The 23,055-nt window shown below is 45.2% G+C and overlaps 2 long non-coding RNA genes across 2 annotated transcripts in view; one reads left to right on the top strand and one right to left on the bottom strand.

Moving 5' to 3' along the window:
- Window positions 1-23,055, top strand: part of LOC122232751 — a 56,936-nt gene that overhangs the window by 18,764 nt on the left and 15,117 nt on the right. Inside the window, exon 2 of the long non-coding RNA XR_006210143.1 lies at window positions 3,276-3,378. This is a non-coding gene — a long non-coding RNA (uncharacterized LOC122232751). The remainder of the gene's footprint in view (window positions 1-3,275; window positions 3,379-23,055) is intronic.
- On the bottom strand, window positions 6,108-9,486 carry LOC122232752. Its single transcript, XR_006210144.1, has 2 exons — window positions 9,288-9,486; window positions 6,108-6,517 (listed from the first exon to the last, which is right to left on the bottom strand). It is a non-coding gene; the product is annotated as an uncharacterized LOC122232752 (long non-coding RNA).

Below are 23,055 nucleotides of genomic sequence, written 5' to 3'. Positions count from 1 at the left end.
ACAGCCAAGAGAAACCGTCTGAAGTTGAGAAATCAAGACATGGGTGTATGGGTTACAGTTACAGAGGTAACCATAGTAAGAACTGGAAACAAATGGTGAAGGGAGGTGGCCTTCAGGGAGGGGGCTGGAGTGAGACAGGGCAACTTTGACTTTTTTCCTTACAGTTTGAACTTTTTTTAATGTTTATTTATTTTTGAGAGAGAGAGAGAGAGCACCCAAGCAGGGTAGGGGCAGAGAGGAAGGGAACAGAAGGGAACAGAAGGGAAGAACAGAGGAAGGGATCCGAAGTGGACTCTATGCTGACAGCAGAGATTCCAATGCAGGGCTCAAACTCACAGACTGCAAGATCATGCCCTGAGCCAAAGTCGACACTTACCAAATGAGCCACCCAGGTGCCCCTGAACTTCCTTTTTCAAATGCAACTGTTATTCTTTATAATAAAACAGATACAAACAAAAGTGATAGGGAAGTCAGTAGGAGGGGGCTACTGGCCAACAACTCTGCTTTGCCTTCTTGGTACCTCGGCCAGCCCAGTCCTGCCCACCATCCCTTGGCCAGGGGCTGCAACTGCACCACGCATCTTGGCACCAGCAGGGCTCCTCTCCTTTAGCATGGGCCATGCCCTAACCACTTTGCTTCAGAGAAGAGGGTGCTAGCAAGTGTGTGCCAACAACATGAGGAGAACACCATGATCTAAGGAAGCCAAGAGTTACAACCTGGAGTCACAGAGGCTGCAAAGGATCTTCCCAAAGTCACATAGTGACCCAGTCCTTCCCAGAACCAGTAGCCTTTGGAGCTTAAAAACATAAGCATAAAATCAAAAACAAACTTTGCTTGGAAGCTGGCTGTGGGTAGTTGGCTTAGCTTACACCATGGATTCACTAGCCAACTGTTTCAGAGGCCTGGGCAGGGGCCACCTGACAGGATATGCTGGGGAGCCAAGCTGGATGGCTGCTTCTGGGGAAGGGATAGGTGATGACAGCTGTGCTCCTCCCTGCACAGTGGAGGGATGTTGCTCCCTCAGCACCCCTGCTCTGCAGGGTTGTTTTCAGGGTGAAGGTTATCTAGACTATCCAGCCCAAAGCCCTCCGATCCAAAGCAAATGCCAGAGACTCGTTGTCCTTTCCATGGTTGGAGGTGTTTCTCCCTTCCCAAACATCCTGTGCTAGCGTGGGAAGCGCCTCCAAACAGAAAAGTCAAAAAGCTTTTTTTGATGGAGCCTACAGTCCACTCAAGAGCAGGGATGGGGAGGGAGGGATCAATGGGAGGTGAGACTGGGACCAGAGCCTTCTGGTACTCCCAGCCAGGGTGATGCTGTGCTCTGATGAGCTAAGCAACGTACTTCAGGAGTTAGTGTTGGGGGTTTCCCACAGTACTGTGAGAAGTCTGGCAGGGTTACTGGAGCAGAGAGGATTCTCAGAAGAAACAGCACATAAGCTGAGCCTGGCAGCCAAGCTCTGGATGTAGGAAGGGAGAGGAGTGTTCCTACTTTAACTGGCAAGAAGGTATAGTGACATAACATGGCTTGCCATTAAGGTCAACCTTGACTCTTGCTCTACAGGCCTCCTGAATTGAGCTCAGAGAGGCCAGGGGAACCCCACAGACAACATCAGATATGGTCCCACCTAGAGGCCCCTGCCAGCTCCCAGTCCACAAGGCAAATTCTTTGCTTTTTTTTTTTAAAGCATTTTTTCAAAGGTTTAAATTTATTTATTTAAGTAATCTCTACACCCAATGTGGGGCTTGAACTCATGACCCTGAGATCAAGAGTCATAAGCTCTACCAACTGAGCCAGTCAGGTGCCCCCAAATGCTATGCTTCTTAAAAAGAATTCATGTCTTTGTTGATGTTAGTTCCTCTACTCTCCCCGCTGGCTTTGTGGATGGTGAGAACTAGCTCTGGCTCTTCCTCAGTTCTCAGAAGGTGTGGTCAGCCTCTTCCACCTCCAGCTTCTGTACCTACCTGCCAAATGGACCTATAGGTGTGTCCCAGGTTTCATAAGCACAGTGCCAAAACCCATCTGAGCTGACTGGTCAGTAACTTATTGATGACAGTAGCCACAAGCATACTCACCCAGCATATGCTGTGCACCAGGCACTGTTCAGAGTGATGCATATATATGATTCTCTGAGTCTCCTCCCAATTTTGACACATGGAGTTTTCCCCAACACCAAGCAATTCTCCTAGGTGTCCTACAGTTTAACTCAATTCTGACACTATCCACCTGGAGACAGCATCAGATTTCACAGGCTAGGGGCTCAGTCCTATAAGACTGCCCCCATCTTAGATGCCAACCACATGTCCAGGTTGTCACCTATGCTTCTGACCCACTGGCTATAAATCAGAGGTTCCCATGGCCCCCTCCCGAGGTTTGATTATTTTGCTGGAGTGGCTTGCTGAGCTCAGAGAAACATTACACTTACCAGATTATTGGTTTATTATGAAAGGATATAAATCAGGAACAGCCAGATAGGAAGAGATGCACAGAGCAAGGTCTGGAGAATGGGTGTGGAGTTTTAATGCCCTCTGTATGCACCACTTGCCCCAAAACTCCTTGTGTTCACCAACCCTGAAGTTCTTTGAATCCTGTCTTTTGGGGGTTTCATGGTGGCTTTATTACATAGGCACAACTGATTAAATCATTGGCTATTGGTGCTTGAGCTCAATCTCTAATCCTTCTCCCCTCCTGAAGGTCAGGGAGGAGGGGATGAAGGTTCCAACCTTCTAATTACAGGATTGGTTCCCTTGGCAACCAGCTCCCACTTTTGGTGCTTCCAAAAGTCACCTCAATAAGATAACAAAAGATATCTTTGGTACTCTTCTCATTTACAAAATTCCAAGAGTTTTTTATGAGTTCTGTGCTGGGAACAAGGTGAAGACCAAATAAATATTTAGTATAAATCACAATATCACAGACTCTCTAACCCTTGGGCACAGCCATCAGCACACTCACTGAGAGAAGGACATGGTGACATTTCATGAGGCTAGGGAATGGCACTGTCAGGATCTAACCAAAGAATGGAAATGAGTATCCACAAACCTCCAGTACATAAAATAGACTGTTACTATAATGGCAAGGGAAATGAATAAAATTAATAGAAAGGTACCAACATGTCCTCAGGAGCCACAATAAAACAAATGGTGACAAGTGCTTGAGTCAGTGTGACCAACTACAACCTTCATATCATAATTGGAGATCTTAACAAAAATGTGAGACATTTGGAAACAGTGTGCACACTACAGAGATAGAAAAATTTTCCTTTCTTCCTTTCTAGGTTCATTGGCTGGTCTATTAATTAAGCTGATATGAGGCAGACTAACAGAAGAAAAACAAACAATTTCATATGTACAGGAGCCCCACAGGCATGAGACTCCAGGGTAAGTTACACAACTGAGGCTTATTTGCCATCCTGAGCTAAAGAATGGGATAGGGGCCTGGCTTCAAAAGGGAGGTGGGTAGGGGCACCTGGATGGCTCACCATGTGGCTCAGTCAGTTGAGCATCTGACTTGTGATTTCAGTTCAGGTCATGATCTCAGGGTCATGGGATCAAGCTTTGTGTCAGGCTCTGCTCTGAGCATGGAACCTGCTTAAGATTCTTTCTTTCTCTCCCTCTGCACCTCTCCCCTGCTCTACTCACACACACTCTCTCTCAAATTAAAAAAAAAATTTTTTTTAATATACATATGTTAAAAAAGGGAGGAGGGTAATTTGCAGGACTGTAACAAGAGCAGATGTTTGGTAATTAGATGTGTGTCCTGTCAAACAAATTGGTCTTCCAGATAAAAAGTCATTTCTGGTAATAGCTCCCTTTCTGGGTCAGGCCCCCTATCTAAATTCTTTTAAGTAATGAAGAAAGAGGTAAAAGTTTTTCTTGAGTCTGCTAGGTCTTTATTGACTTTGGCTCAAAATAATCCACATGTCCAAGTGGCACATTTTGGGATGGCATACTCTACTCCCATTCAACACTCTAAAGGCATAGGTGTTTCTCAGCTTCGAGTTTCACTGGGGTGAAATCAAGGTGCTGCCAGGGCCACACTCTTTTCTGGGTGCTTTGGGATGCATCCCCTTCCATACTCATTCATGTTGTTGGCAAAATGTAGTTCCACAAAGTTGCAGGACTGAGGTCCCTGTTTCCTTCCTGGCTGTCAATTAGACATCACTATCAGTTTCCAGAGGCTGCTCGAATTCCCTGACTCATGGCCCCCTCAAAGCCCCCAGTGGCGGGTGGAGTCCTTTCCACCCCTTGGTGGCTCTCTTTCACCCCCATCGTCTCCTCCCTTCCACTGCAGCTCTGACTCTGCGTCTTCTGCCTCTTGCTGCTGCTTCTAAGGGGCTTGTTGGGATTCCATTGTGTCCCGAGCCATTCAGGATGACAGCTCTCATTTAAGGTCAGCTTATCATAACCTTCACTCCATCAGCTGAGGCCTTTCACAGGAGCACCAGGAGTCCTGTTTGACTGAATAACCTGGGGAAGGGAATCTTGAGGGTCTGCCTTCCGAGCTCTGTCTGCCATGTTAGGCCTTTGGGAAATTGAACCCAAAGAATACACAAATGCAGGGAGAGCTGTCAGTAACAACCCTGTTGCTGCCCACCCAAAAGAGAAAGCCAGCGCTGGCCACGAAGGTGGGATAAGTCTTTCCTAACAATGGGAAAGAGCAGGGTATTCTGAGTGGTGCAGTGATTTGCAAGTGTGGAGGCAGGGCGTGGCTGCCATCTCCCAACATCATTGCCTCCACTAGAACAAAGGGAGTTTTATCTCAGCAATACCAGGGGAGAAACATGCCTGAGGGGCTGCCTTCTGAAGGTGGAGGGAGAAGATTAGCATCCACAGTAAAGAGGAATGGGGGAGTCGTGGAAAATTAAAGGCAAAAATAGGATGCTGTCAGAGTCAAGTTTTATCATTACTGTACATATTTTCAAGTCTTAATTTTAGAAGTTTTAAATTTCAGAAAATAAGTCCATTTTGGTGAACCATGTTCTGGGGAATTAGCAAAGAAAGTAGAAGTAAAAGCATAGTCTTATAATTGCTCATTTTTGTTTCTCAAATACAGTGGACCCCTTAACAAGGCAAGAGTTGGGGCACTGACCCCTGTGCAGTTGAAAATCCACACATAACTTTTGACTCCCCCCGAAACTTAACTACTAATAGCCTACTGTGGACTGAAAGCCTTGATGATACCATGAACAGTTAGTTGATGAACACATATTGTATATGTTATACATATCAGATACTGCATTCTTACAATAAAGTAAGCTGGAGAAAAGAAAATGTTATTAAGAAAATCCTAAGGAAGAGCAAACACTTTTACAGCACTGCTTTGTAAAAAATCGGCGTATAACTGGATCCATGCAGTTCAAAGCTGTATTGTTCAAAGGTCACCTGAATAACTCTCTTAAAGAGTGTCCCCGAGATGTGTTAGGGCAAACATTCTACAAAGCATTACAGGTAAGCATGCCCAAAGTCATGGCCGACCTTTTCACCTCATTTAAAAGTGGGACGTGTGCCTCACAGTGGCCTCCAAGTGGGGAACCCAGCCACATAGCCTGCAGGGAGAGTGGAGATTGGCTGGGAAGTGGTCTTTGGGGTGCATAGGAGGAGCCAGATGTTGGTAGATGGGTGTACAGCCTTGATTTCCCCTTAGAGTCCTTGTAGAACCAGGCCTGCAGCTGCCCTGTGGCCTTGATCACTGACAGCTGTATACCTTTCCCCTCAACCCCCTCTCCAAGCTTGTGTGTGGCCTTGGTGATGGCAAGGCATCTTCCTTTTCTGTATCCTGGCCCCAGACACCTGCCATCATCACATGGCTGGCCACTAGGAGCCTGGCTCTAAGGGCACCCTCCCACCCTGGGTCCTTGCCACTTCTACATTAAGCATAACCCTGTTCAACACAGAGCAGCAGCCACACTGCTGTATGCCTCTCATCTCAGTACCTTGCATGTTTCGGAGGCCGCTAGCACAGCAGTCATGAACTTGGGCTCTCGAGTTCAATAGGGCTAGGTTCAACCCCACCTTCAAGTCTACCATTTATTAGCTAAGTGCAATTCTCTTTACCTTAGTGAACACATCTCCTTATATGCAAAATGGGGATTCCAGTACGCACTTCATAACATTGAAGTGTTTATTTACCTGAAAATATTTACCAAGCACTTTCTAGTGTTCTAGGTATAGGGATACAGCTGGACGGCCACAGTGACTGGTCAGCCTGTCTGGGCCTGTGGGTAGGATGGCAGGTCAGGCTGTGCTCAGGATCAGAACTAGGCTCCCAAACTCCCAATTTCTTGAAAAGTTCTTCACCTATAATGTCCACAACATGGCATTATCCTCATTCTTTTCTCCTGCTTGATATCTCCAGTCCCCAGCAGGATCCATTCTCATTCTTGTTCCCAAAGGACTGGGATGGTTCTCCTGTACCAGTGCTCCCAAGGACAAGTGCTCCTTTTTACAGACAAAATTTGGTGGGGGGGGGGGGGGGGCGGGTAGGGACTCCCCCTTATAGCAGTTATACTTGGAGTACCTGGTGATCAAGAGAATAAATAATGACAAAGGTATGAGTTCAGTAATATTTTAAGTGATTCTGTATTTTATTAACAGGAACAGTGCCTACATACACTTGAAAAATACCATTAAAAAGAAAACCACAGGCCCAAAATGGAGTCACTTACGCTAAGCCACATCACTAAACCAGGGCTTAAATACCTATCCTAACTGCAGTTTCAAGCTCTCCCAGAAATGTAGTCTTAACTGGTCCATCAGGAATTTTCTGCAGCACCAATAAGGCAACCAGTCCTATGGGCTCTCTCCATCTCCCAAAGGAAGATGAAATAATCCAACTAAGACCCTTTTTTTCCCCAAAGGAAGGTGATCTCACTTGAAAGAATCCTTTTTTCTGTTTATGACTTCCTTGTCCTGCCTTTAAAAACCTTTCCCTTTCTGTGGCCCATTGGAGCCCCCCTCTACTTGCTAGCTGAGACGCTGCTCAATTCATGAATCACTTAATAAAGCCAATTATATCTTTAATATTTACTCCATTAAATCTTGTTATTTAACAATACATTATTATGTATGATGAGTCACACACTCTATGTTCTGTAGTTTATTATACTAACTTAATGACATGCAATCAAATGATTGAATTCTCTCATCTCAGGAGGTATATAAATTGCTTTCTCTGTTGCCTTCAATCAATCCCTATCAAATTTCCCACATTTCCCCTTAATCACATTTTGGGCAGAACGTATAACTTCCTAATGCCTAGCAGTTATTCAAAGTCCAGCCATTTCAATATTGAATACAAGGTAAACCTTTGCCCACTCTCATTGCCAGCTGGGTTTATGACTTAGAACCTTAAGACAAAGGGTGGGATGTGGCTGCCTCTTGATTACCCACCTCTCCCCACCACCTGCCTTAGGATCTTGCTTCTCTGGTGTTGGGTCATGGAGAATGAATTACTGCAAAGAGTAAAGATCTCGCTACCAAAAGGGCCACTGCTTGTAGTTTCCTCTCAGGAAAAACTAATTGTTTTTTTAAAAAATTCAGGTATACTTTGTTTACAACAAAGCTCACCAATTTTAGGAGTATAATTCAATGAGTTTTGACAAATGAAATCCGATAAACACCACCACGACAATTATGATGTAGAACATTCCCACCACTCCCAGAGTTCACCTTCTTTGCCAAGAATTGACTGCAGTCTTTGCAGAGAATTGACTCCCCTGATTCACGACCCCCAACTGCTGATCTGCTTCTGTCACTATAGTTTTGTCTTTAGAATCTCATTATCAATGGAATTTTACAGTAGGTAGTCTTTTGGTGTCTGGCTTCTTCCATCTAGCCTAACAAATTTCAGATTCGTCCATGTTGTTTCATGTATCAGTAGTTTGTTCCTGCTTTTGCTGAGGAGTAGCCTATTGTATGGATCTATCACAATTTACCTATTCACTAATTGATAACATTTAGGTTGTTTCTAGCTTTGACTATTAATATTGCTTCTGTGAACAGTTTAGTACCTACAGGTCTAGCATGGGCATGTTTCTTCTCTGTTGGGTAAATGAGGAATAGGATTGGTGTGAATGGTAAGTGTATGGCAACTTTATAAGAAACTACCAAAGTGTTTCCAAATTGTACTGTTTTGCACTCTTATCAACAATGTATTAGAATTCTAGTTGCTCTGCATCCTCATTAACACTTGATGTTGTCAGGGTTTTTAATTTTGGCCATTTGAGTGAATGTGTCGTGATTCAGTGGTGTCTCACCGTGGCTTTGTGTTTCCCTGATGATGACTGAGCATCCTTCATGTGCTTATTTGCCATGTGTACAGCTTCTTTGTTGGAATATCTGTTCTATCTGTAGTTTTATTACAGGATTGAGTGAGTTCTTTATGTATTCTTTATCAGATATGTGTTTTGATTTCCCCCCAGTCTGTGGCTTGCCTTACATTGTCTTAACAGGTCTTTTAAAAAAATTAATTTTCTTCAGGTTTATTGACGTTTAATTTGCACAAGTAACACTCATTCTTGTTAGGTTTAGAGTTCTACAAAATCTACGGCGACAATCAAGATATGTAATATTCCCATCACCGTCCCCAAACTCCTCCATACTCTCTTCTGGCAGGTCTGGTTCCACAGCCCTTTAATAAGCTCTGCTTATATGTCCAATATTCTCTTTACTGTGTGGGATACTAAACATCTCTGGGTCATCTTTGTGCCCTGACTCATAAATTCTAGGGTAACAGGAAAAGGCCCATTAAACATCCTGTTACACACAGCTCTAATAAAAAAGAGTAATAACAACACCCACAAGCTCATATAGTGTCTGCCAGGCACCAATCTCATTCTTACACTAACTCATTTGATCTTCACAACAGCCTGGCCTGTGAAGTACGATCCCTAACCCCTTTCTTCCAGAGGAAACTGAGGCACAGAAGAGATAAGGTAAACTGGCCAATCTCTCAGGGCTAGTGAGCCACAGAGCTTCAATCTGACTCAGGGGGTCTGGCTCAGGTCCACAATGCCAGGCACCACCTGTGCTGCCTTCCACGTAGAAAAGACACAAGACAACTGTACCCACAAAGCTCAAGTTTTAGCTGCGTATTTGGCTAAGTCAAGTATGAACAAGGAAGTCCACGGTTGGGGGCAAAAGAGTACAAATCTCGACTGGTCGCTCTGCTTTGCTGACGATGGTGGAGGGGGAGCCCCCGCGCATCCTGACACCCCCCTCCCCCCACATTCAGCCCACTTCCCGCTGCGCAGCCCGCTCATCTCCCGCCCTCTGCCCAGCACCCCTACCCGAGGGGCGCACCCGCCCATCCTGTTAAGGGCGCTCAGGGCCCCCAGCGGATCCAACAGCCTTCCCCCCGGGGTGAGGAGAGGGGGGCGGAGGGGGCGGGGATGCGCAGCGACCGCTCCATCCTCTCCAGCCTCCTGGGACCAAGGCAGTTCCCGGATCGGGGGCCAATTCCAGACGACGTTAGCCGCTACACGCCTCCAGGCAGCGGCCACAAAGCCCCTGGCTCGTGCCAGAGCGAGGGCTGCGCATGAGCGGGGCGTGCGTGGCGGCGCGTACACCCGCGCGCGGCGGTGGGCGGTGGGCGGTGGGCGGTGCATGCGCGCGGAGCGCAGCCGGAGACAGGAGACGCCCTTAGCTCAGGTGTGCTGGGCCGTCAGTTGGGTGTTGGCCTGTCCCTGCGGTCGCGGGACCCTGAACGGCAACTTTCCCCCGAGCTCTGGCCTTGGCTGCCAAAGCGGAGACTTCCCAGGAACACCCGGGCTCAGCGGCGATGGAGCAGCAAAGGGGCGGACCAGCGTCCCCCCCCCTCCCCGTGTGGAACAGCTGGGGCCCACTCCTAAGCTGCCGGTGGTTTCTTAGCACCCTCCGTCGCCTTCAGTGCGGAGGTTTTGTTTAACTGTTGGTGAATAAGATTTCTACTCGGATGCTCTAGGGCCAGCTCTGCCTGACACCGTGGCTTTGGGCCAGGCACGTCATATTCCTGAGCTCTTTATTCCCATTGTTAAAAGGGGGAGGGTGCGCCTCTATTCAACACGACAGGTTATTAAATTGAAGGAAATGAGATGGCCATTTGACTCATGCATGCGCTTGCATTGGATGTCACAGCCTGTGTCTGGCCTGGCTCACCTGCAGGGATCCCGTGAGGGAAGAGATAGCCCGGAACTTGTGGTGACACGAGTAATGTTGAAAGTTCAGTAGCGGACAGAGTGGAGGCCAGGTGTGAGTTATGCATGGGAGGGGGAGAGTCAGCAGAGGTTTCACCCAGGAGATGACCTCTGAAATGAGCCTTGAAGGATGAGATGGGAATGAGGTGCGCCTGGCACAGGGATACCTGAAAGCCTCTACAGGCAGGCTGTCGTCGTGTCTGGAGAGTTCTGGGAATAGCTGTGAGACCAGTGTTGGGGTGTGTGGGGAGAGAATAGGTGGGCTTGAAAGGGGAAGGTAAGGAACTAGTGTGGAGAGCCTTGAAAGCCGCTGCAGGCCAGGGAGGGAGGACTGCAGAGAGTCTTACAGGCAGGGAACTGACCTCAGATGTGTATTTCAGCAAAGTATCTCTGGCAGGAACCAGACAGGAATTGTAATTATACAAAGGGGATGTTGGAGGAAGGAAGTTAATCTCATAGTCCTGGGAGTAATGAGGGCCTGAGCCTGGCAGTGCAGTGGGGATGGAGACAGAAGCAGGATTTCAGGGAGATTTTGAAGATAGTAATTGACAGGTTTCAGTGTCTCCCCGGTACAGCCTACTGTAGGATGACTCCAGGGTCTGGAAAACCAGGGGGGAATGAGTCATTAATACATTTGAGTTTCTACCAAGTGCAGACCTTTTGCCAGGTATTCAACATTCAAGACCAGAAAAGACCTAGTCTCTGCCTTCTAGGTGTTTGTAGTTGAATAAAGAAAATGGATGCATACCTAGATGGTTATGTCTTTATCCATGTGGTGTACAGCATTACAGGTGTCTTTATTGAGACTGAGGTGGGGGTGAGGGCAGGGAGGGCTTCCTGGAGGAGAGAGGCCTGCATTTCAGGGAAACGGGAGTTCCTAAGCAGTGTGGGCATCTGAGGCACAGAAGATGCACGGGTGGGAAGGCCAGGCCATTTGTGATATGCTTAGAGCACTAGATGCAGATGTGGGAATATAAAACTAGATCAACTAGTAGAACTAAGTTCTGGAGTGTGAGATGGGAGGTAGAGCTTGAGTTTTATTCTCCATGGAGGAGGTGTTGGTAAGTTAGAGTGGAGGCTGAAGCTGGGCTATGGTGGGGCATGCAAGAAGAAGACTGGTGTGGGGGTAGTGGGGTGGGAACTGGAGGCTGGAGGGGGGTGATGCATGGGGCCTTGAGGAGGAGGAGTAGAGATACCTAATGGCAGTTTACTGGCTAAGCAGAATGGCAGTTCACTTAACCTTGATAAGCTTGTCTCCTCACATGCCAAGTAGGGATGGCAGTATTCACTTCATGATGTTGGGGTGATTCATTTGACAAATTTACTGAGCACTTTCCAGTGTTCTAAATTCCCAAGGTACAGCTGGACTGCTGCAGTGTAAAATATAGAGGAAATACATACAGATTAAGTTAAAAAAAAAAAAAGAGGGCACAATTAGAGGTGGGCACAAGCAGATTTGGCTGTCATCCCCATTAGTTCCCAGAAAAGAGGCAGATGAGCACTGAGTGAACAAGATTGCCCCAGTTGTAGGGCAAGATGGAGGCTGCCTGGTGACAGTGAGCTGGCTGCGGAAGAAACTGAGCACTCGTGTATGCCTGAATGGTCTGTTTTATAGTTTTATAGTTGAGAAGATTAAGGCATGAAGAGATTAGGTACCTTGCCAGAGGTGACACAGTTATCTGAGGGACTTTTTCTTTTTCTTGACTATCTGATCTGTGTCCCAGAAGTATTTCAAAGCTCTGCTCAGATGAATGTAAATAACAAATTAATGTTTTGTTTAAAATGAAGTAGCTTGGGGCACCTGGGTGGCTCAGTCAGTGAGGTTAAGCATCCAACTCTTGATTTTGGTTCAAGGGCATGATCTTACTGTTCACGAGATGGAGCTCCACATCAGGCTCTGTGCTGACAGCACAGAGCCTGGTTGGGATTCTCTCTCTCTCTCTCTCTCTCTCTCTCTCTCTCTCAAAAATAAATAAATAAACATTTTAAAATAAAATGAAGTAGCAATAATGATTTATATATTTTATTTATAAATTTATTTTAAATTTATAAATTATTATAAATTTATAAATATAATTTATCATATATTAATTTATAAATAAAGTTTGAGTTTTATTCATAATTTTTAACTGAATTTCAAATCTTCAAAGACTAATAAAAATAGTGGTTAATATTTATTGCATGCTTCATAAACATAGTACAGTTGATCCTTGAGCAACATGGGGGTAGGGACACCAAACTCCCCACAGTCAAAAATCTATATGTAACTTAAGTCTCTCCCAAAACTTAATTATGAATAGCCCTACTGTCGACCAGAAGTCTTACTGACAACATGAACACTTAGTTAATTATTTTGTGTGTTATATGTATTGTAGATGGTATTCTTGCAAGAAAGTAAGCTGGAGGAAAAAAAAAATCGTAAGGAAGAGAAAATACATTTACACTTTGGTATTTATCAAGAAAAATCCATGTCTAAGTGGACATATGCAGGTCAAACCGGTGTTGTTCAGGGGTTATGCGTCCATAGGTACTTCATGTGCATTTTCTTATTTAATCTTTGCAACACCTCACGAGTTAGGTGTGATCATTATCACTATTTTTACTGATAGTAAAGTTGGAGTAAGATTGGAATGGGGTGGAGTGAGGTGGAATAAAGTTGGAGTGAAGTAAATTTGGATTGAGATGGAGTGAGGTGGGAGCGAGGGGGAGGAAGGTTGGAGTGAGGGGGAGTAATGGAGTGAGGTAGAAGCGAGGTAGAGTAACTGGTCCAAGTCGCTTAGTCAGTGAGAGGCAGAACCAGCAATTGAACTCAGTTTATTAGGCCCAGAACCTCAGCTCCTGACCACTAGGCACATCACCCCCGATAGGATTTGTCTTTGAGATCTTAACCAGGAACAGCAATCATTCAGCAGCCAAAACTGTTTTGTTTTTGTTGTTTACAAGATCTCGGTACACCTTCTTATCCTTCTTTGTTGTTCAAGTTAAATAAGGGGCAGGTTTTCTCCTCGACTGAACTGAAATGGGAATTTGCTGGAGGATTTGAGGGCACACACAAATTGTGCAGCCTTGGGTTTGCGGAAGCCGAGGCAGTAAGGAGCGTTGGCCTCTGCCCTCAGCGGGGAAACATCTGAGCCGGCATCCCAAGGTGGGCAGCAGTGCGGTCGGTTCAGCGAATGGTGTTAGTTTGAAAACTCGGAAAGATTTGGCATGTGTGTAGAAGATAGTTTTCTGAAATGCCTCCCCCCACCCCACCCCCCGAAAAATAAGATCCAATGACTCAAACACCTCTGAGTTTCTCAGCTACTGGCTTAATCTGGGAAGGCTGAGGGCCACCTCTCTGACCACATAGCGTCACTTGCCAGTGTCTGGCCTTCCAGACTCTCAGGTATAAATAATGGTGGTAGAGATGGAGCCTACTGGTGGCTGGGGAGCTGGAGGGTGGGGGGCAGGGCAGCATTTAGAGAAGAAGGGCTGGAGGTAAGCTGGTTCGGTGGGGGCCACAGGAGAAGCATAGACAACCTGGGCTTGTCTGCAGTGTTGTGCCTAGTGTCCTGACAGGGTCAGTGGGAAGCGGCCATGTGATCTGGATTGGTAAATGGATAAAGCATTGATCCTCACACATCTCTGAATTTACTATTGGTCTTAAAAAAATTCTTTCATGTGCTTTTAAGTGTTGACTATTAAAAATCTTTTTTTTTTAATTTAATGTTTATTTATTTTTGAGAAACAGAGAGTGCGCGCATGCGGGAGACAGAGTATCCGAAGCGGGCTCAGCACTCAGCAGCAAGCCCAATGGAGGGCTTGAACTCACAAACCGTGAGATTGTGACATGAACTGAAGTCTGACACTTGACCAACTGAGCCACCCAGGCACTCTTAAGTATTAAAAATCTTATTACGTAAGCCTCTTTTTCCTCCGGACAATTACATACCTTTGGCATATGGGATTTTTGCCTGAGCCGGTGACGGAGATGTGTGTCACGAGCCCATACTGCCTCCAAAGCGGTGGCTGCCAAAACTAACAGCTGTGAAATTATTTGTGACTGTTAAGGATAAACACATTTGTCCCTATTCATTATATGATCGGTAAGTGCTAGCAGTTCCTATCTGTGAAACTGTGATTTATTCCCTGCAGTGTATTTCTTAGTTTGGAAGTGGACACAGAAACCATGGCATCGTTTGTTTTCTTTGGGATCCAAGTTACGAGTTTGGGCCCCGTTATCAGGCAGGCCTTGGCTCCTCAGTCTCTGCAAAATTGGGCTTTCCTGTTTTTGTCATTCTCCGTTTACTTCGTAGGCATGCTTTGTGTAGGGGAGAAAAATACCCACGAAGGAAGCTTCTCAGAGGGTGACCAGGTGCACAGTTCAGCCAAGTAGGTGACTTGATGGGACGCGTCTCTTTGTGTTTGTTCTGATCGGGAAGGGTGTGGCAGCACACTGGGAGATACTCGGCTTACAGCCAAATAACTTTTCCACCTGAGGTACGAGGCAGCTCTTCTGAGGGGTCCAGTCTTGGCTTCTTGAGAAACCGAGTATGTGGGAAGCAGATGGCCCTATGTGGCACTCCCCGTGTGCTGCGTGATGGCTGCTCACGGTGTGTGTTCCGAGCAGATACACAAAGCTCCTCCTGTCCATGCGTGTGTGTGTGTGTGTATGTGTGTAAAAGTGTCACTGTGTACATAGTGAAGTTTTTGCGAGTAGAACAAGCAAAAGAACAAAGAAGCAAAAAGGCGTGGCGGGTGGAGAGAGAAATGGCAGCATGTTGATAGTTAGCGAAGCCGGATAGTGGCCACACAGGGATTCATCATACTCTTCGTGTATGTTTAAAAATATGTGCGGTATTTAAACATTTGTGTAAATGTTTGGTCCGTGCAATTCTCACTGCACCCCGGCTCTGCTGCAAATGCTGTGCTGGGTGTTTGGGTGCAGTGACAATTCTCTACTTTCACGGTGCTCAGAGCGATGGGGGACAGACATGAATCTCACATCACACAAATACTGAATATCAGAGAGGCATTCTTTGAAGCACAGAGATGAGGTATTAGGAAAACTTTGAATAGTAGAAACTGCTAGCGGGAGGAAGGCTTCCTTCACAGAAGGATTTACCCAGTTGAAGTCTGAAGCGTGACTAACTGGATGCCAAGGAGAAAGGGAGAAGAGAGTTCTAGAAGGTGAGACGGGCTTGTGTAGTGCCAGGGACCTGAAGCAGGTCAGGGTGATGGAGTCCTCAGGGAAGGGATTGTGGCTCGGAGGTGGGCTGGGCATGTTGCCAGGCCTTGTTATAGAATTTCCCTTGGTCCTAGGAGCAATGGACAGCTAGTAAGCAGCTGAAGCAGGAAGTAGCTATGGATCCACCTCCCCTTCCCAGGCACCATTTTGGCTACAGTGTGGAGGGTGAGTGGGGGGCAGGAGTTGTCATATAGGTGAGACACTGAGGCTGTCTGGCGTGGAGGTGGGGACAAAGGTGTGTCTAACAGCTAGAATCTAAGCTGCTGACCATGTGGATGTGGGTCAGGGAGAGGGAGGGTCAGCGTGACGGTGATGGTCCGCCATGTGCTGAGATGGGCACCAGAAGGGAGGGCCTGATGTGGAGGAGAAGCCCTGTGTTTGGTCTGGTAGAGGTGGAGGGAGATAATGCTGAGACAGTTGGTCACATGGGGTTGGAGCTCAGGGCTGAGATGTGGGCAGAGGGAAGAAGCCGGTGACTCCTCACATGCGCATGGTGCTGGGAATCAGAGCTGCTTGGAAAGAGGCACCCTCCGTGAGAAACTAGGATAGGACAACGGTGGCCAGCTCCAGCCCACCTTGGGTAGTTTCCTTTTTAAAATTAAACAAGTTATGGGACCTTTGGGTAGTTCGGTCGGTTAAGCATCTGACTTGGTTTTGGCTCCAGTCATGATCTCACGGTTCGTGAGTTCAAGCCCCACATTGGGCTCTGCGTGGACTGTGTGGAGGAGCCTGCTTGGGATTCTCTCTCTCTCTCTCTCTCTCTCTCTCTCTCTCTCTCTCTCCCCTGCTTGCTCTCTGTCACTCACTCTCTCTCTCTCTCAAAATAAGTAAACGTAAAAATAAAAACAATAAATTAAATTGAATCAAACAGGTTATGCGTGAGCATGCTTGTCATAAAGATGTTAAGCCATGGCACGTGCATCCAGACACATACCCTTACAGACCCAGTACTGTTCTGCATATGTACATATGTGCACGCACACATGGTTTTCCATTTTACCTAAATTTTACTCAGCATTTACCCACACCACCAACTCAGCAACTTGTTTGCTTTGAAAATTTTTTTCCTGATGTCTCTGTATTATAAAGTCTCCTCCTACAATCCTGTCTTCCGGAGGGCATCGCCATTGACATATTCCTTCAACTTTTTCTTCCATGCTTGTATGGTATCTTGTTATACGGATGCATCGCTATTTATTTAATTTTTCCTCTGTTACAGGATGCCTAGCCTGTCTACAGATTTCCTGCTCTTAAAAAGTAGTGTTGGGGTGCCTGGGTGGCTCAGTCAGTTGAGCGTCCAACTTCGGGTCAGGTCATGATCTCGCGGTTCGAGAGTTTGAGCCCCGCGTCGGGCTCTGTGCTGACAGCTTGGAGCTTGGAGCCTGCTTCGGATTCTGTCTCCCTCCCTCTGCCCCTCCCCTGTTCATGCTCTGTCTCTCTCTCTGTCAAAAATAAATAAAACATTAAAAAAATTTAAACAGTAGCACTGTAGTGGGGGCCCTTGAGGGCATGTTTTCATTTGTGGGCATTTGTGAGTATTTTGGCAGGCTGGAGTCTTCCAGGTGGAATCACTGGGTCAAAGTGCGTGCACACTTCAGAGTTTTAACAGACATTGCCCAGTTGCTCCAGAAGGCCCATTTCCCTTTAACCAGTCCTGGACTTTACCTTTCTGAGTTTTTCATAGTCTGTTGGGTGAAAAGTCTTATTTTAGCGACACTTTAATTTACATTGCATCTATTACTTGCAAATGTAAGTATCCTTTAAAATGTCCACTGGCTGTAGCCAGTTTTCATGAGAAAATTGTATCTTTTGCCCATTTTTCTTTTTTAAAAAAAATCTTTAATGTTTATTTTTGAAAGAGAGAGACAGAGCATGAGCGGGGGAAGGGCAGAGAGCAAGGGAGACACAGAATCCGAAGCAGACTCCAGGCTCTGAGCTGTCAGCACAGAGCCTGATGTGGGGCTCGAACTCACGAGCTGCGAGATCATGACCTGAGCCGAAGTCAGCCACCCAGCCCAGCCGACTGAGCCACCCAGGCGCCTCTGCCCATTTTTCTTTAGGGTTACTTTCCTTTTTCTACTGAGCTATAACAGTTCTTTATGTGATATGGATATTAACAGCTCTAGTCTAAGGATGCACCCAACCTAATGGCAGTCTGAGAAGCTCCCCTTCTTCTCTGTCACCCCCAGCACCCTGTGTCTGTCTGTTGTCACTAGGTCCTGCTTGCTCTCCTCTGAAGAATCTTGACAACTCTGTTCTTGGTCCCTTAAGATTCGGGACATGCTGTAGAGCCTTCCCTGCAGCAGACTGTCCCTGCTGTCTGGAGTAGGCTCTGTCCCCAACTCACTTCTCCTAGGGCTGCTCAGAGTCTGCTTTCTCTGGTGAGTAGGCACCCAGTAAGTATCTGCTGGTGGTGAGTAGGCACCCAGTAAGTATCTGCTGGAAGACCTGGTGGTGAGTAGGCACCCAGTAAGTATCTGCTGGAAGAAGAAGTGAACAGCTCTAGTGTGAACATGGAAAGTCAGGGCCACAGTGGAAGAGTCCCTTGTCCTACTGGGCCTTGGGTTTCTGTCCTCATGAGGACTGTTTGGCTCCTTCATGCACTTGGCAGTTCTGACATTATGGAGTCCAGGAGAAAGGAAGTCAACCTCTGCCTCTCAGAGGGTATGAGCCTGTCTGTGCAGGGGACTGGAGGCCAAGTGCTCTCCTCCTGCTACTGCAGTGCCCAGCTCTGTACCCTGGGCATAACCTATGTCACAGCCTTCCTTGGGCCAATTGTTTGGCACCTGTTGGCTGCCAGGCTGTGGAGAGGGCCAGAGCTGGGTTCTTCCTGTCTTCTCCCTGGGGCTCCAACATCCCAGTTGGGTGGAGTCCCTCTTTATCCCTTGGTAAAATGGTGAGCTGTGGTTAGGATGTGGTTAGTGATTAGTCAGGCCTATGTAAAGGCAGGTGTCCACGTCTCCTGAATACAAACCACAGTCTCTCCAGACCTGCAGGCCCACCCACCCAACCCAGCTTGGCCTTGCCACACTGTGGCTTCCCAGAACCCCCAGCCCTTGAGGACCACCCTTACTTGGCTCTGCTTTCCACTCTGCCCACATTTTGTGTCCCTCATGCCCCTCGATAGGACATCTGCTCCCTGCTGCTCCTCAGTGACAGAAGGGGACCTGGTACAGTGTAGTTTCCCAATAAATATACATGGAGTGAACAAATGTATAGAGTTCATTTGTAAGACTTCTTTTTAAAACGTTTGTCTATTTTTGAGAGAGCGACAGCATGAGCAGGGGAGGGGGCAGAGAGAAAGGGAGACACAGGATCTGAAGCGGGCTCCAGCCTCCAAGCTGTCAGCATAGAGCCCGACTTTGGGCTCAAACCCACAAACTGAGATCATGACCTGAGCTGAAGTCGGACACTTAACCAACTGAGCCACCCAGGCACCCCCATTTGTAAGACTTCTGGCTGATTAGGGTCGAGTCATTTCTGCTGAGATGATCACTCTTTAGTTTTTACTTAGAGAGCATGATTAACATGTGGATATTTAGAAAGTGCCAAGGAGGAAAAAAGGGAGGAAACTTCCTTTTTAAAAACAACTTTGTTATAGAAAAATACAAATATATGCACAAACAGAATAGCACAGTGACCTCCCATGATCCTGCCCCAGCCCTAACAAGTCCCAATTCACACCCATCCTGTTTCATCCAGCCCCCTGTCCCCACTCCTGGATTAATTAGAAGCAAACCACAGATATGCCATCCTTAAGTATTTCAGTTTGTATTCAAAATGAGGCTTCTAGAAAGAAAGTCTGAGGGAGAGATGAACTGCTAATTCCCATGTTCTGCTGACCCAGTGGGATGGTGCCCAGCATACTGTGTTACCTGCCGTGAGTGGGTGTGTGTGCTATTTGCATGACATCCAGAAGGGTCAAGCCTGGCTCTAGCCACTGCACAGGTGTCTCCATGGTCATTTCCTTCCTGTGCTGGTCAGGGACACCGTCACCAGCTCAAAAACTCTGAGGGGTTTTCCTTTTTTCCATTTCCTGTCATGGTTTTGAAACAGAGAGGAAGAGTGGTATGTTGATCTGATAACCATTCACTTACTCTCAGAGTTGGTGCCACATATTTATTAGAAATTGTGGTCAAAATCATGAGTATCAGTAATATGAGGAATGCTAATGTTCCAGTGGGATAGGAAGAAACAGATTTTGTTTTTAGTTTATATACAAACAGGTATGCTTTTAGGTCTTCTGCCACATTGCTAAATGTGTATTCTTATATGAATGATGGAGGGAAATGTAAATCTCATATTTATACACATTGAGTCACTTCATTGGAATGTCAATAATTGTTAAAAATTATGGGAGAAAAAATGTGGCCTTGAATATGATATTAATTTTTTTATTATTTTGAGCTTCTGATGCTGAAAATAAAACATCTCTCAGTTGGCAAAACAAATCAAGATAAAATGTGGGTTTTTAAAAAATGTTTATTTATTTATTTTGAGAGAGAGAGAACAAGTGGGGGAAGAGCAGAGATAGAGGGAGAAAGAGAATCCCAAGCAGGTTCCATGCTGATAGTGCAGAGCCAGATGCAGGGCTCGAACTAACGAACCCAAGTCGCAATCAAGAGTCAGACATTTAACCAACCGAGCCACCCAGATGCCCCTAAAATGTATTTTTAAAAAACCAAATGTAGGGGCCCCCGGGTGGCTCAGTCAGTTAAGTGTCCGACTTCGGCTCAGGTCATGATCTCAGAGTCTGTGGGTTCGAGCCCCGTGTCGGGCTCTGTGCTGACAGCTCAGAGCCTGGAGCCTGCTTCAGATTCTGTGTCTCCCTCTCTCTCTGACCCTCCCCCATTCATGCTCTCTCTCTGTCTCAAAAATAAATAAACATTAAAAAAAAAAGAATGTTGCTCAACAACAAAAAACCAAACAGCCTAATTGAAAAATAGACAAAGTACTTGAATAGGCATTCCTCCAAAGAAGACATACAAGTGGCCACTAAGCACATGGAAAATGCTCAACATCACTAGTCACTAGGGAAATGCAAATCAAAACTATGATGAGATATCACCTCACACCCCTTAGAATGGCTACTGTCAAGGGGTGCTTGGGTGGCTCAGTTGGTTGGGTGACCAACTCTTGATTTCAGCTTGGGTCATGATCTCACAGTTTCTGGGTTTGAGCCCCTTGTCAGGCTCTGTGCTGGCAGTGCAGAGCCTGCTTGGGATTCTCTGTCTCCCTCTCTCTCTGCCCCTCTCCTGCTCTCTCCCTCTCTCTCAAAAATATATAAATAAACATGAAAAAATAACAAGTGTTCAGAGGATGTGGAGAAATTGGAAGTTTGGCAGTTCCTTGAAAAGTTAGACATAGGATTACCATATGACTCAGCCATTCCACTCTTAGGTACTGAAAAAAGTTGAAAGCATGATGTACAATAGCCAAAAGGTGGAAATAACCCAAATATCCATCAGCAGATGAATGGATGAACAAAATATGGTATATACATACAATGGAATTTAGCCATAAAAAAAGGAAGGAAATTCTGACACATGCTACAACATGGATGAAACTTGAATGCATTATGCTAAATGAACTAAACCAGACACAAAATGATAAATGCTTTATGATTCCACTTATATGCGGATCCTAGAGCAGTCAAATTCATAGAGACAGAAAGTAGAATGGTGGTTGCCAGGGACAGGGGGAATAGGGATGGGGATTTTTCATATTGATAAGAGATCAACACTTACCAAGAAAACATAATTATTCTAAATATATATATACCCAATACAGAGATTCAAAATATATGAAGCAAAAAGTGACCAAATTAAAATAAGTAGATAATACACACTTGTGGTTAGACATTTCAACACCTTTCAGTAAATGATAGAACAAGTAGACAGAAAATCAGTATAAGGATACAAAATACACGAGCAACTTTATCAGTGTGACTTTATTGACATAGTATGATCTCTGACCACAACAAAAATTAGAAATCAATAACAGAAGGACATCTGGAAAAAACTCCTAAATATCTGGAAATTAATACATTTTTCAAATAACCCCAAAGTTAAAGAAGTCACAAAGAAAATTAGAAGATATTTTGAATTGAATGATGATTAAAAAAAAATAGTAATAAAATTTGTGGGATGCAGTTAAGGCAGTATTTAGAGGGAAATTTATAACTTTAAATTTTTGTATTGGGAAGAAAGAAAAGCCTTATAAACCATGATCTAAGCCTCACATTTAAGAAGAAAAAAAATTAAACCCCAAATAGAAGAAAATATTAAAGAACCAAAATCAATAAAATAAAACAGAAAAGCAGTAGCTAAAAACCAGTGAAATCAATGGCTGTTTCTTTAAATTAAAAAAAGACAATTGTTGTTTATTTTTGAGAGCCAGAGATAGAGCATGAATGGGGGAGGAGCAGAAAGAGAGGGAGTCACAGAATCCAAAGAAGGCTCCAGGCTCTGAGCTATCGGCACAGAGCCTGAAGCAGGGCTTGAACCCATGAACCATGAGATCATGACCTGAGCTGAAGTTGGAGGTTCAACCAACTTAGCCACCCAGGTGCCCCAATGGCTGGTTCTTTAAAAGAGCAATACAACTGATAAACCTCTAGTTAGACTGATTAAGAAAAAAAGAGAGACCTAAGTTACCAGTATAGGCAATAAGGCAGGAAATGATTCCACAAACATTAAAAGGTAAATAGGAGAAAATTATAAACAACTTTATGCTAGTAAATCCAAAAACTTGGATAAAACAAACTACTTAAATACTCAAATTACCAAAATGGACTCAAGAGGAAAGAGAAAATCTGAGTAGCCCTACATGAACTAAAGATATTAAATTTATATTTGAAAACCTTCCCACAAGGAAAACTCCAAGCCCATGTGACTCCAAGGATTAACTTTACCCAACATTTATGGAAGAAATAGTGCCAATTTTACACAGTATCTCTGAGAGAACAAAAGAGGAGAGAGTACTTCCCAGCTCATGCTATGAAGCCAGCACCACCCTAATACCTAAACCTGGGGAAAATATTAGGAGAAATCTACAGGCCAGTATCTCATATGTAAATAGACATTAAAACTCTTTCAAAATATTTGCCAATTGAATCCAGCAACACATAAAAAAAGACTATTAACCATGGACAAGTGGAGTTTATCCCAGTAATGCAAGATTGATTTTTTTGGTTTATTTTATTTTTGAGAGAGAGAGAGACAGAGAGAGCAAGAGCACAAGTGGGGGAGGGGCAGAGAGAGAGAGAGAAAAAGAGAGAGAATCCCAAGCAGGCTCCGTGCTGTCAGCACAGAGCCCAGTGCAAGGCTTGAGTTAACAAACCATGAGATCATGAACTGAACTGAAATCAAGAGTCAGAAGGTTAACCAACTGTGCCACCTAGGCACCTCAAGATTGATTTAACATTTAAAAAATCAATGTAATTTACTATATTAACAGAATAATAATTTAAGAAAACATGATCATCTCAACAGTTGCAAAAAAAAAAAAAAGCATTGACAGAATTCAACACCTGCTCATGATTAAATCAAACCAAATCAAAACAACAACAAAAAATGTGCAGCAAATTAAGGAGGGAAGAGAGTTTCCATAACCTTGTAGAGAGCAAATACTAAAAACATAGAGCTAATATTATAG

The sequence above is a fragment of the Panthera tigris genome, chromosome D3 (assembly GCF_018350195.1).
Source record: "Panthera tigris isolate Pti1 chromosome D3, P.tigris_Pti1_mat1.1, whole genome shotgun sequence".
Lineage (NCBI taxonomy): Eukaryota > Metazoa > Chordata > Mammalia > Carnivora > Felidae > Panthera > Panthera tigris.
Note: the sequence above shows the minus strand (reverse complement) of the source record. Positions and strands in the feature narration are given on the sequence as shown.